Source organism: Ylistrum balloti, unplaced genomic scaffold (assembly GCF_031769215.1).
Source record: "Ylistrum balloti isolate Yb309-2 unplaced genomic scaffold, AGI_CSIRO_Ybal_v1 Utg370882, whole genome shotgun sequence".
Taxonomy (NCBI): domain Eukaryota; kingdom Metazoa; phylum Mollusca; class Bivalvia; order Pectinida; family Pectinidae; genus Ylistrum; species Ylistrum balloti.
Window position 1 is genome coordinate 424,947 of NW_026782502.1, and position 14,696 is coordinate 439,642.

Sequence of the window (14,696 nt, forward strand, 5' to 3'; positions counted from 1 at the left end):
TGTATAGTATCTGGGCTGAAACATCAGGAGGCCCTGGGTTCTACCTATTATACAGTCAGGATCTTTTTCACATTACCTTTGTGGACCCCAGTTTACTTCTGTTTCTGGTGAACTAGAAGACTTTTCCTCGAGCACTTAATTTTAACTATGGTGTAAAGATTGGTTTGCACTCAACTGTAGCCGGTCTTGAAATATTAATGTTAATGTTATAACTGTCATTGATTCGTTAGAATCTCGTATGTGGTAAAAAAGTCATTGAATCAATTTTACTTTTCATATTGATTCTTGGTGTGGTTTCTTCTGTGTTTTAGTTTATGGAAAAACACGAGACGGTGAATTTATCTAAATTTTGTGAAATAGAGCACAAGTTCCTCTTAGAATTACCATCTTTTCAACAATTTAGACTAAAATGTCTTAGAAGAAAGAAACAGCTGTGTAGTGCAATTCCTCTGTTGGCTCATTGATGTATCTAGTTCTACATTTGTATTAAAAATGTCATTCACGTGTGTGTGTCACTCTCTACAATTGTATGATTTATTGGCAAAGATTCACGTGTGTGTGTCACTCTCTACAATTGTATGATTTATTGGCAAAGATTCACGTGTGTGTGTCACTCTCTACAATTGTATGATTTATTGGCAAAGATTCACGTGTGTGTGTCACTCTCTACAATTGTATGATTTATTGGCAAAGATTCACGTGTGTGTGTCATTCTCTACAATTGTATGATTTATTGGCAAAGATTCACGTGTGTGTGTCATTCTCTACAATTGTATGATTTATTGGCAAAGATTCACGTATGTATGTCATTCTCTGAAATTGTATGATTTATTGGCAAAGATTCATAGCATTATTAACTTCACGCTAACGCTCACCATGAAGGCGAGATTTAGACCGTATCAATAGAAAAATTACAAAATTGTGCTGTCCCCTTATATATTATATATATTAGCAAGGTAAATTAAAAATCTATAAAAGAAATGTTTAATCTGCAAATGTTTTTATTCTACTTATCTTGTTTTCCAATTCAGGGCATTTAAAGATATGATGCTACCAACATTTCGCCCGTTAATATTACTGTTGTGCTTTGGCATCAGTGCATCATCTGCCCACTGCCTGGCAAAACGTCAAGTTAGAGAGGGGTATCGAGGCAAGAATGTCTTACAAAAAACACACACTACTTCCATACTCGGGTGTAGCCGAGAGTGCTTACGAACAGAATTGTGCACAGCCAATAACTACAAAGAAAAAACTAAGCTATGCGAGCTGTTACAAGGCGAAGAAGTGTCCGTCTATCCCAATAGCAAGTTCACTTTCGTTGGAGTCGCAGCAATCACAAAGGTACAGCTTATAAGATATATTTTCTTCACTTCATTCTTTAGGTCCTTTTATTACTTTAAAACCTCTAAAAAATCTCTCGTGTGAGAACTTAAACGATATTTGGAATATAATTGATTCTTAACAAACAAGGCGGTAATACCAATTGGTAACAGTAAGTAACAATCAAGTAATAATAGAAAACAACCAGACAATAGTAAGTACAACCAGACAATAGTAAGTAACAACCAGGTAAAAGTAGTAACAACCAGGTAATAGTAGTAACAACCAGGTAATAGTGATTAACAACCAAGTAAAAGTAGTAACAACCAGGTAAAAGTAGTAACAACCAGGTAATAGTAAGTAACAACCAGGTAATAGTGAGTAACAACCAGGTAATAGTGAGTAACAACCAGGTAATAGTGAGTAACAACCAGGTAATAGTGATTAACAACCAGGTAATAGTAAGTAACAACCAGGTAAAAGTAAGTAACAACCAGGTAATAGTAAGTAACAACCAGGTAATAGTAAGTAACAACCAGGTAATAGTAGTAACAATAAGGTAGTAGTAAGTAACAACCAGGTAATAGTAGTAACAACCAGGTAATAGTAAGTAACAACCAGGTAAAAGTAGTAACAACCAGGTAATAGTAAGTAACAACCAGGTAATAGTAAGTAACAACCAGGTAATAGTCAGTAACAACCAGGTAAAAGTAGTAACAACCAGGTAATAGTAGTAACAACTAGGTAATAGTCAGTAACAACCAGGTAATAGTCAGTAACAACCAGGTAATAGTAAGTAACAACCATGTAATAGTAAGTAACAATAAGGTAATAGTAAGTAACAACCAGGTAATAGTAAGTAACAACCAGGTAATAGTCAGTAACAACCAGGTAATAGTAGTAACAACCAGGTAATAGTAAGTAACAACCAGGTAATAGTAAGTAACAACCAGGTAATAGTCAGTAACAACCAGGTAAAAGTAGTAACAACCAGGTAATAGTAGTAACAACTAGGTAATAGTCAGTAACAACCAGGTAATAGTCAGTAACAACCAGGTAATAGTAAGTAACAACCAGGTAATAGTCAGTAACAACCAGGTAAAAGTAGTAACAACCAGGTAATAGTAAGTAACAACCAGGTAATAGTAAGTAACAACCAGGTAATAGTAAGTAACAATAAGGCAATAGTAAGTAACAACCAGGTAATAGTAGTAACAACCAGGTAATAGTGATTAACAACCAGGTAAAAGTAGTAACAACCAGGTAATAGTAAGTAACAACCAGGTAATAGTAAGTAACAATAAGGTAATAGTAAGTAACAACCAGGTAATAGTAGTAACAACCAGGTAATAGTGATTAACAACCAGGTAAAAGTAGTAACAACCAGGTAATAGTAGTAACAACCAGGTAATAGTGATTAACAACCAGGTAAAAGTAGTAACAACCAGGTAATAGTCAGTAACAACCAGGTAATAGTAAGTAACAACCAGGTAAAAGTAAGTAACAACCAGGTAATAGTAAGTAACAACCATGTAATAGTAAGTAACAACCAGGTAATAGTGATTAACAACCAGGTAATAGTGATTAACAACCAGGTAAAAGTAGTAACAACCATGTAATAGTAAGTAACAACCAGGTAATAGTAAGTAACAACCAGGTAATAGTAAGTAACAACCAGGTAAAAGTAGTAACAACCATGTAATAGTAAGTAACAACCAGGTAATAGTAAGTAACAACCAGGTAATAGTAGTAACAACCAGGTAATAGTAAGTAACAACCAGGTAAAAGTAGTAACAACCAGGTAAAAGTAGTAACAACCAGGTAATAGTAGTAACAACCAGGTAAAAGTAGTAACAACCAGGTAATAGTAAGTAACAACCAGGTAAAAGTAGTAACAACCAGGTAATAGTCAGTAACAACCAGGTAATAGTAAGTAACAACCAGGTAATAGTCAGTAACAACCAGGTAATAGTCAGTAACAACCAGGTAATGGTGAGAAACAACTAGGCACTGATAAGTAACATCCGGGCTTTAAATAATATAAACAAGACATAAGTAACACCCTAACTATTGTAAATAACACACCTGCAGTGGTTACGAGTTATATATCTGGAGAAAGGACAATAACATCACAAATTACCTTTCGACAATGATTAAGTTACATATATAAGGAACAATGACATCAAAGCAATCCTTTAACATTATTTTACTATTCTATATAAAGAAACCTTCAGATACTCATTTTTTTAATTTAATATAAACAACATTGACATAACAAAGAACATTCTATCATTGATTTAAATAAAGGACGATGACATCACAAATAACCCTCTGTCATTGATTTGTTCATCTATATTACAAAGAACCTTTCGATATTGGTTAACATAACTTTAAGCTGACTAGTGACATCACAGAGAACTCTTACATTAAATGATTGATCTATATACAGAATATTGTATTCAATTATTTGGAGAATCAGTCTTTAGAATTTTGTTTCTATTGGTGAGAATTTAGACGATGTGCCTGAATATTTGAAAATGTTGCCCTATCGCAAATATAACACATTTGAAGCATACTAATGAGAATTTTCGTTAAATCACTATTCTGTGTATTGAAGGCATGACAAAACAAGAAAAGGAATCAATGATGCTGAAAATATGCATGACTGAAGTATTGATATGTCAATTTTATATCAAGTATGTAACAAGGTCTACATAACACTTTAAAAGTTTGTATTCCTAAAATCATTAATGAAATGTTGATTTCAATTTACCGGTTTTTCTTACTTTTGTTTCAGAATGGTAAGAAAACACTGCTTCAGCTCATTAATGGTGATTCGGCTACAAAACACGTGGAACGATAAAGCGTATCTACAACGATTCAATGGAAAAGGGCGCATTCGAGTCAGACATTTGGATATTTTTTTCTCCGCCATTCGCCTTTATTTATTGTAACTTACAGATGCAACTCTCCCCATTCCGGCTAACATGCATGACGTTATCATTTTGTGCGTTATGTTTTTATCTGATTAATATTGACTCTCTGAAATTGTTTCAATCAAACTAAATGAGCAGGAATTCAAAAAAATATTATATCAATTTCCTCATTGGGCCCCATCCCCACTGTTTCCAGGAGGTCAACCAAAATATTTATTCCCCTTCATCAAATTATTCTTCAGATCAAATTTGAACATAGTCTTACCAATCCCACGGAAGAAGCGTTTTGGTCCCGCCCCTCCAACTCCTGAGACCCGCCACTGCTACTCCTGAGACCCACCGTTTCTTTAAAATTGACTCACCTTCACCCAATAGTGCTTGTCACGAAATTGGAACAGGATCCAGTCATTCCCAAAGAAGAAAAAATACTTCTAACCAAATTTATTAAGTTAATCCAGTCGTTTATGACAAGTGGTTATTGGTAAGGACGTAAAGCAAGTTCATTCCTACTAGATTGCATAGTATTTTAAAAACACAGTAACACGCTATACACTCCTGTATGCCATTCTGTTTATAAAATCCAACTACAACATTTTGACTCAATAGTTATTGAATCAATCGATTATTTCTTTTACCGCCAGTGGCATGTCCAGTCGGTTTCAATCCAACAACACTGCCGCAAGCAGAGTTTACAGTGAACATTGGTAGAACAAAGGCCACGTATACATGCAAGGATTCGTATGTACAAACTTCAGGATCGAGCAAAGTATTGTGCCGTGATGTCGTTGCAGATGGAACTGCAGGGTCGACAAAAAAATGGAACTCGCCAACCATTGAATGTAAAGGTACAAATTATATTGTATCATAAAATCAAAATGTTATAAGTTATAAGGACTGTTGCTCCTTCCCGTCTAGACTTTCTTTAGATCACTATGAATTTCCCTCATTTGCTTTCTGGGCTTCAAAATAAAGGACTTTTGCATCATTGACGAGTCCTTGAAGGACGAAACAGTAGTATGATGTAGTATCACTGACGAGTCCGAAACAGCTGTATGATGTAAGATCACTGACGAGTCCTAGAAGGACGAAACAGTGGTATGATGTAACATCACTGACGAGTCCTTGAAGGACGAAACAGTTGTATGATGTAGCATCACCTACGAGTCCTAGAAGGACGAAACAGCTGTATGATGTAGTATCACTGACGAGTCCTAGAAGGACGAAACAACTCTATGATGTAGCATCACTGACGAATTATGAAAGGACGAAATAGCTGTATGATGTAGCATCACTGACGAGTCCTAGAAGGACGAAACAGCTGTATGATGTAGCATCACTGACGAGTCCTAGAAGGACGAAACAGCTGTATGTTGTAGCATCACTGACGAGTCCTAGAAGGACGAAACAGCTGTATGATGTAGTATCACTGACGAGTCCTAGAAGGACGAAACAACTCTATGATGTAGCATCACTGACGAATTATGAAAGGACGAAATAGCTGTATGTTGTAGCATCACTGACGAGTCCTAGAAGGACGAAACAGCTGTATGATGTAGCATCACTGACGAGTCCTAGAAGGACGAAACAGCTGTATGTTGTAGCATCACTGACGAGTCCTAGAAGGACGAAACAACTCTATGATGTAGCATCACTGACGAATTATGAAAGGACGAAACAGCTGTATGATGTAGCATCACTGACGAATTATGAAAGGACGAAACAGCTGTATGATGTAGCATCACTGACGAGTCCTAGAAGGACGAAACAGCTGTATGATGTAGCATCACTGACGAGTCCTAGAAGGACGAAACAGCTGTATGTTGTAGCATCACTGACGAGTCCTAGAAGGACGAAACAACTCTATGATGTAGCATCACTGACGAATTATGAAAGGACGAAACAGCTGTATGATGTAGCATCACTGACGAATTATGAAAGGACGAAACAGCTGTATGATGTAGCATCACTGACGAATTATGAAAGGACGAAATAGCTGTATGATGTAGCATCACTGACGAGTCCTAGAAGGACGAAACAACTCTATGATGTAGCATCACTGACGAATTATGAAAGGACGAAACAGCTGTATGATGTAGCATCACTGACGAATTATGAAAGGACGAAACAGCTGTATGATGTAGCATCACTGACGAGTCCTAGAAGGACGAAACAGCTGTATAATGTAACATCACTGACGAGTCCTAGAAGGACGAAACAGCGGTATGATGTAACATCACTGACGATTCCTAGAAGGACGAAACAGCTGTATAATGTAACATCACTGACGAGTCCTAGAAGGACGAAACAGCTGTATGATGTAGCATCACTGACGAATTATGAAAGGACGAAACAGCTGTATGATGTAGTATCACTGACGAGTCCTAGAAGGACGAGACAGCTGTATGATGTAGCATCACTGACGAGTCCTAGAAGGACGAAACAGCTGTATGTTGTAACATCACTGACGAGTCCTAGAAGGACGAAACAGCTGTATGATGTAGCATCACTGACGAGTCTTAGAAGGACGAAACAGCTGTGTGATGCAATTGAATTAATTGTTGGGTTCTACTGTATCTCATTCTAAATTCTATTTCTTGTTCATAGATTGTCCTGGTTTTATGGAAATTGAGTTTTAATTATGATTATGTTGCCTTGTTGATATTTTTTGATGTCTCTTGTGTGTCTTTTGTACAATCTCTGTCCTTAAAAGTGGAATATCTGCAGAACTGCACCTTGGGAATATTGAGCATCTGGATTCTTGATATTGTCTTTTGTTACGGCCCTTTCCGTGCCCTATTGTCCATGTTTTGTTACGGCCCATTCCGTGCCTTATTGTCCATGTTTTGTGTCGGCTCTTTCCGTGCCTTATTGTCCATGTTTTGTGACGGCCCTTTCCGTGCCTTACTGTCCATGTTTTGTGTCGGCCCTTTCCGTGCCTTACTGTCCATGTTTTGTGTCGGCTCTTTCCGTGCATTATTGTCCATGTTTTGTGACGGCCCTTTCCGTGCCTTATTGTCCATGTTTTGTGTCGGCTATTTCCGTGCCTTATTGTCCATGTTTTGTGTCGGCTCTTTCCGTGCCTTATTGTCCATGTTTTGTGTCGGCCCTTTCCGTGCCTTATTGTCCATGTTTTGTGTCGGCCCTTTCCGTGCCTTATTTTCCATGTTTTGTGTCGGCCCTTTCCGTGCCTTATTGTCCATGTTTTGTGTCGGCCCTTTCCGTGCCTTATTGTCCATGTTTTGTGTCGGCCCTTTCCGTGCCTTATTGTCCATGTTTTGTGACGGCTCTTTCCGTGCCTTATTGTCCATGTTTTGTGTCGGCCCTTTCCGTGCCTTATTGTCCATGTTTTGTGTCGGCCCTTTCCGTGCCTTATTGTCCATGTTTTGTGACGGCCCTTTCCGTGCCTTATTGTCCATGTTTTGTGTCGGCTCTTTCCGTGCCTTATTGTCCATGTTTTGTGTCGGCCCTTTCCGTGCCTTATTGTCCATGTTTTGTGTCGGCTCTTTCCGTGCCTTATTGTCCATGTTTTGTGTCGGCTCTTTCCGTGCCTTATTGTCCATGTTTTGTGTCGGCTCTTTCCGTGCCTTATTGTCCATGTTTTGTGTGCCCTTTCCGTGCCTCTTTCCATGTTTTGTGTCGGCCCTTTGTGTCCATGTTTTGTTTCGGCCCTTTCCGTGCCTTATTGTCCATGTTTTGTGTCGGCCCTTTCCGTGCCTTATTGTCCATGTTTTGTGTCGGCCCTTTCCGTGCCTTATTGTCCATGTTTGTGTGTCCGGCTTATTGTCCTTTCCGTGCCTTATTGTCCATGTTTTGTGTCGGCCCTTTCCGTGCCTTATTGTCCATGTTTTGTGTGCCCTTTCGTGCTTATTGTCCTTTCCGTGCCTTATTGTCCATGTTTTGTGTCGGCTCTTTCCGTGCCTTATTGTCCATGTTTTGTGTCGGCCCTTTCCGTGCCTTATTGTCCATGTTTTGTGTCGGCCCTTTCCGTGCCTTATTGTCCATGTTTTGTGTCGGCCCTTTCCGTGCCTTATTGTCCATGTTTTGTGTCGGCCCTTTCCGTGCCTTATTTTCCATGTTTTGTGTCGGCCCTTTCCGTGCCTTATTGTCCATGTTTTGTGTGCCCTTTCCGTGGCCCTTTCCGTGCCTTATTGTCCATGTTTTGTGTCGGCCTTTCCGTGCCTTATTGTCCATGTTTTGTGTCGGCCCTTTCCGTGCCTTCCATGTGCCTTATTGTCCATGTTTTGTGTCGGCTCTTTCCGTGCCTTATTGTCCATGTTTTGTGACGGCTCTTTCCGTGCCTTATTGTCCATGTTTTGTGTCGGCCCTTTCCGTGCCTTATTGTCCATGTTTTGTGTCGGCTCTTTCCGTGCCTTATTGTCCATGTTTTGTGTCGGCCCTTTCCGTGCCTTACTGTCCATGTTTTGTGTCGGCTCTTTCCGTGCCTTATTGTCCATGTTTTGTGTCGGCCCTTTCCGTGCCTTATTGTCCATGTTTTGTGTCGGCCCTTTCCGTGCCTTATTGTCCATGTTTTGTGTCGGCCCTTTCCGTGCCTTATTGTCTATGTTTTGTGACGGCTCTTTCCGTGCCTTATTGTCCATGTTTTGTGACGGCTCTTTCCGTGCCTTATTGTCCATGTTTTGTGTCGGCTCTTTCCGTGCCTTATTTTCCATGTTTTGTGTCGGCCCTTTCCGTGTCTTATTTTCCATGTTTTGTGTCGGCTCTTTCCGTGCCTTATTGTCCATGTTTTGTGTCGGCCCTTTCCGTGCCTTATTGTTCATGTTTGTGTCGGCCCTTTCCGTGCCTTACTGTCCATGTTTTGTGTCGGCCCTTTCCGTGCCTTATTGTCCATGTTTTGTGTCGGCTCTTTCCGTGTCTTATTGTCCATGTTTTGTGTCGGCCCTTTCCGTGCCTTATTGTCCATGTTTTGTGTCGGCCCTTTTTGTGCCTTTTTGTCCATGTTTTGTGACGGCCCTTTCCGTGCATTATTGTCCATGTTTTGTGTCGGCTCTTTCCGTGCCTTACTGTCCATGTTTTGTGTCGGCTCTTTCCGTGCCTTATTGTCCATGTTTTGTGTCGGCCCTTTCCGTGCCTTATTGTCCATGTTCTGTGTTGTTCCTTTTGACACTCGTGCTAATGTGACCATGACTGTTGCGAGGACGTTAATTTCCCTCAAATAAAGTTTCGTTTTATATTATATAACACCTATTAACATCGCTTGTCTTTCAAAAACGGTCTCTATATATAAGTTCTGGACCAATTATTTTTGCCTCTGAAAATGATAATTCATTGTCAATAGAAACGCGTCCACCATTAATGCGACGAATAAACCATTATTTCATCGAAGTACGCGGATAGCTTGAGCTCATTTCAAAGCGAATCAGGTTTATTAGCCCTGCTAGCCATTTCAGACCTCATAGTTTGTTTTGTTAAAGCCATTCCAGTTTGTTCTTACTCTCTCTGCTCCGACTTAGAAATTGAATTGTCGGACTATCTGAGTGGTGTCAGGCTGTAATTGTTATAACTGCTTTCGGTTTTAGCGAGATGCATGCATGGGTTTGTTTGAGGTCGCGATAGATAGTGTCAGTCCCACTTTGATAGTATACAACTGATCTTGACGTTATTGTGTTTGCTGAAAACCACCATCAAGTCGATCTCTTTGATATTCTTCGATATGTTTTGGAAGAGTTATCTACCTTGGTGTTGTTTCAGCATGTTTTTCTGTCAATTGTGCAAAACTCATTAGAGATCACGGTTAGTTAAAAACCCTTTTGGCGGCTTAATTGAATATAATTTGCTGTCAAATACTTTTTTCGTGTGATTGGAATATTAAAATTATATGTAAACATTGCATTGGAGTTTAATAAGGACGATTATCATGTCTAGTGATTGTTATACTTTGTACAGTCAGCAGAATACCGACATCTCATAAGAGATTAAAAACAAAATTAACATAACGAGGTTGAATTAGGCACTGGACTGTACTTATAAAATATGTAACCAGCCAATTCGCTTGGGTTAACTTTCAGTGTGTTTGTTATGGTTTTTTCAGCAACATGCCAAAACAGAACCATCCCCTCCGTGCCCGACGCTGATGCCGTGCCCGATTCCCTCTATACCAATGTAACCTACGCTTGTTTATTGGACCCCGAGAGGAAGGAAACTGTGGATTGCGTTGATAAACCGCGTGAATGGGGTGTCGCTACACTCGACTGTACTAACATCAGTCCATAGTCCAGGAATGGAGACGCTCTCATATTGGAAGGTAAGAATATAAACAAGTGAAAACAGTTTTGAAACAATATACTTGAAACTACCACAAAAGGTATGGGAACAGATTGTGTAAAATAAAAACACACACAGAACCAGGAATGAACTTCCGGAACACATTATAAATGCGCGGGGAAAGGTGGAGTATTAGTATTTCGTTAGTAGAAGACTTTACTTATTTTAAAAATAATCATTCAGATAGGTACTTCTATCACATATGTAAAATTTCTTCGATACTTATCAAGTTTATTGATTTCAAGAGAGAGAAAAAATATCATATTTCATAAATATATATTTAAAACAGCATTAGAGTCAGATTATATTCTTGACCTCAAAATTATGAATATTGTGCTTAAACATAGTAAAGGATGATGTAGTGCTAATATGGTTTTTAACAAAGCAACGAAAAAACATAAATAACAAATGAAGAATTTCATTGGCCATCAAATCGAGATATTGATTTAACTTATTAAAAATCGATCTGCCAAAATCTTCTCAAAAGTTCTTAAACACTACTGTTAAGTGGGGTTAATCACAAAATATAATTTAACGTTGCATAGCAAATCCTAAAGAAGAAGACATTTTGACAAATACAATTTATGTAAAAAGGAAGAAATTTTAACAAATATAATTTGTTTAAAAAGGAAGACATTTTAACAAATATAATTTGTTTAAAAAGGAAGACATTTTAATAAATATAATATATGTAAAAAGAAAACATTCTAACAAATATAATTTATGTAAATAGGAAGACATTTTAATAAATATTATTTATGTAAAAAGAAAACATTTTAACAAATATAATTTATGTAAACAGGAAGACATTTTAATAAATATTTTTTATGTAAAAAGAAAACATTTTAACAAATATAATTTATGTAAAAAGGAAGACATTTTAACAAATATAATTTGTTTAAAAAGGAAGACATTTTAACAAATATAATTTGTTTAAAAAGGAAGACATTTTAACAAATATAATTTGTTTAAAAAGGAAGACATTTTAATAAATATTTTTTATGTAAAGAGGAGGCCATCACTCGTTAATTCTGGGATTAAGATCAAACGGGCGAATACAATAAGTATTCTTCTTGTTTTACAGCCAGCATTTAATATTTTAATGATATATACAAATTGCTTCCAACTAACAAATCTTATCAATATTTCTAAAAAAAACACTTAGATAATTTCCCCTTTTTGCAACGTAGTAGAAATATATGTATTTCTAATGCAGGAAATAATATAATCTTACCAATATTTTCTCTTTGTCATCATATATCAGAAAATATCATGAAAACAGAACAATTCTTTCTGCGTTGTAAAGCTTTCATTTTTTGTTTTATCTAGAGGTATAAAAGCAGCTCAACGTTGTTTATGAGAAAACTGTCAGACGATTGATGTCATCTCCAGAACATTGAGAATGTTGGCCATGCGACGGAAACAGATAACGTGTATAGCAATATAACGTTAGATTGTTCAAACTCTGCAGACAGTATATATACTCTCTAAAAATGTCCATCACCATAACTTTCACTTTGACCCGTTAGAAATATCCATATTATACTTACTTGCTCTAGTACACGTCGCTTTTGATGTAGCTGAACAATAGATTAGTTGTGAGGATTAGAAAACTTATTTTGTCTAGAATAACGTCACAAGTGTTTTGTGTAAAATAGTAAAGACAAGAGCAGAGTTTCATATAGAACTTCTGATCTTTGAGCCACAGTTTCAACAGTCTACGACAAATATCTTTTTAGTTAGAATGATGTTGTAATATACATTTCCATCAATAGTTGGATGTGACATCGAACTGTTATATTATTGTTATTGTATTCCAAACTGTATTCATATTTCTTTCGGCGGAAACGAGTTCCCATAATAGCTCATTTTTTTTTAAATTGTGTATTTGAACATATATATTGCATCCGATTCTACTTTCTGGATCTATATTTATATCTATATCTTCTATATTTAAACATAAGAAGAACAGAAATTATGAAATTAACTCCATTGCAAGATATAAAAAGACATTACTGTGAATATTTTGAAAATTATTTTAAGCAAGTTTTATTCTGTTCATCACAAATACATTTCATGCATATTATTCGGAAACCCTTATTATTAAATCCTAATGTTCATCCCGAGGCCATTTGTGACAAAGGAAATATGGAAACTAGTAATATTAAACGTTATTGACCACCATATCAGCATTTGATGTTATGTAGAAATCATCCTTTTCAATCATGCGTGGTGTATGACACACCAACCAGTTGATTCACACATCCACTCTGTTCAAACAAATACTATAATTATGTTAAAATATTAGCTAACTCATCAGATATGTCAGATTTGATAGTCAATGATATCTTTCCAATATCACGATTTTCTTGCAAGATATAGACAACTGACAGACACGGTTTGATAGAAATTGAGAGGCGTTATGGATGTGATCACTGTCTTATTGAAAGACATCGGTGTTATTCTCCGTTTTGAAGTAAACTTGTTTGACGCCCCTTACTATACCTGGCGGTTCCATTGTTGTTTACCGTGTCCGCAAAAGAAGGTGTGGCAATACTTCGTAAGACCAGAATTAACATGGCGGAAATCGCCGATAAACCAGATGAAGTTTAATCATTATACTTGATTCTCCGTGTACATCTTTCCCTTGTTTATTTTTGACCAAGTTTGTTTGAATTTGAGTTTGGATTATGATTATGTTTGTTTGTCTTCATTAAACGATTTTGTCCAGATTTTGTCTGAAGCATTGATCTGCTTGGAATTTTTTAGAATAAACATGGGGTCTTTTCCCCTTATGCAAGAAGGAAATGTGTCCATATGGAGGCCGAAAACGCTGTAAAGAGAAATCAATGTTACATAACCAATGTGTCTAGTCTGTCGATATCTGTAAGACTAATGTTATTTCTATTTTGTTTCAAGATATTTTAATTGATTTGTAAATAATTTTGATAACATCGTATGGTTTCGTATATTTAACAAAATAAACCATTTGTTTAGTTTGTCACCTAAGCTTTGTTTTCATATATTAAGCTCACCTGCGTCTGTTGTCCGTACAACATCAATAACTTCTCAATAACTAAGATACAAATGCTCTAGGGGCGAATATGTTAAACTCTTTAAACGCTCTTTCCCAATAAGGAAATAAGCATCATGCTAGAATGAAAGACTTCCAGTTTCCTAAAAACGATTGATCTTGATATACTCTCAGTGTAACAGAAGTCGTATGTTTCAAATCAGACAACTTCTTCCATTCGGTTTAAATCCACTGTTCTGTCCTGGCAGTGCGTCCGTCGATCAACAATTCCTGATTGGAGTGTTGTCCCCTTTCTTCGTCATCAGCATTCGGCGTAAGGATGGTCAATGTGAGGTGTGTTTATGTGTTTTCGGTTAACTGGTGTCCTGTGTGTATTAAGCAGTATAGTTCAATGTGGTAGTAATATACAGTCAGTTCCCGACTTCAGTTTACAATCGGAACGGGGCCTACGGTCATATTACGTCATATCACAACCCCTAGAAGTAGAAACGTTCACGTCGAATACATAGGCGGCTGTCATTAAATGTCAGTACCTATTGATCAGATGTTGAGCAATATAAAGCTGAAGGAGACCGAATGTTCCCTAAAATAGGAACTTATCAAACGTTGACCATCGGAAGATTTTGTACAAAATGACATTAAGATATTTTGATAACACAGGAGAACAACGTCTTACTTGCATTGTAGTTAAATTTTTGTATGGGGGAAATCCTTCGGAAGATATCAAAGAGTGAGTGTGATGCCCTGTACGACATCGATAGCTTATCTTTTGTTGTTATCTTTTTTCAATCTGTTGATTGTAGTAAAACGGTTTCATTACAAATTTGTTGTCAGAAAGGTAAGAACGTTATATATATCATAATTGGTTTGTTTACTGAAAACATAAATAAAACAACTAGGTCACCAGCTGAGACTCTAATTAAGATGATAAACTAAACATGTGTACGGTGTGGTTTCTTTTCATCGTTTTTTATTGTCCTGGTTTTGTATAACTTGCCACAAAGAAAAACCACTCATGAGCTAACGTAAAGGCATTTATTGGTTTTCAACGTATTATTATCGTCATATACTGCAGTCGTCGTTAGTATATGGTTTCCTTTGGTGTACATCCCCTCGAAGCGTAT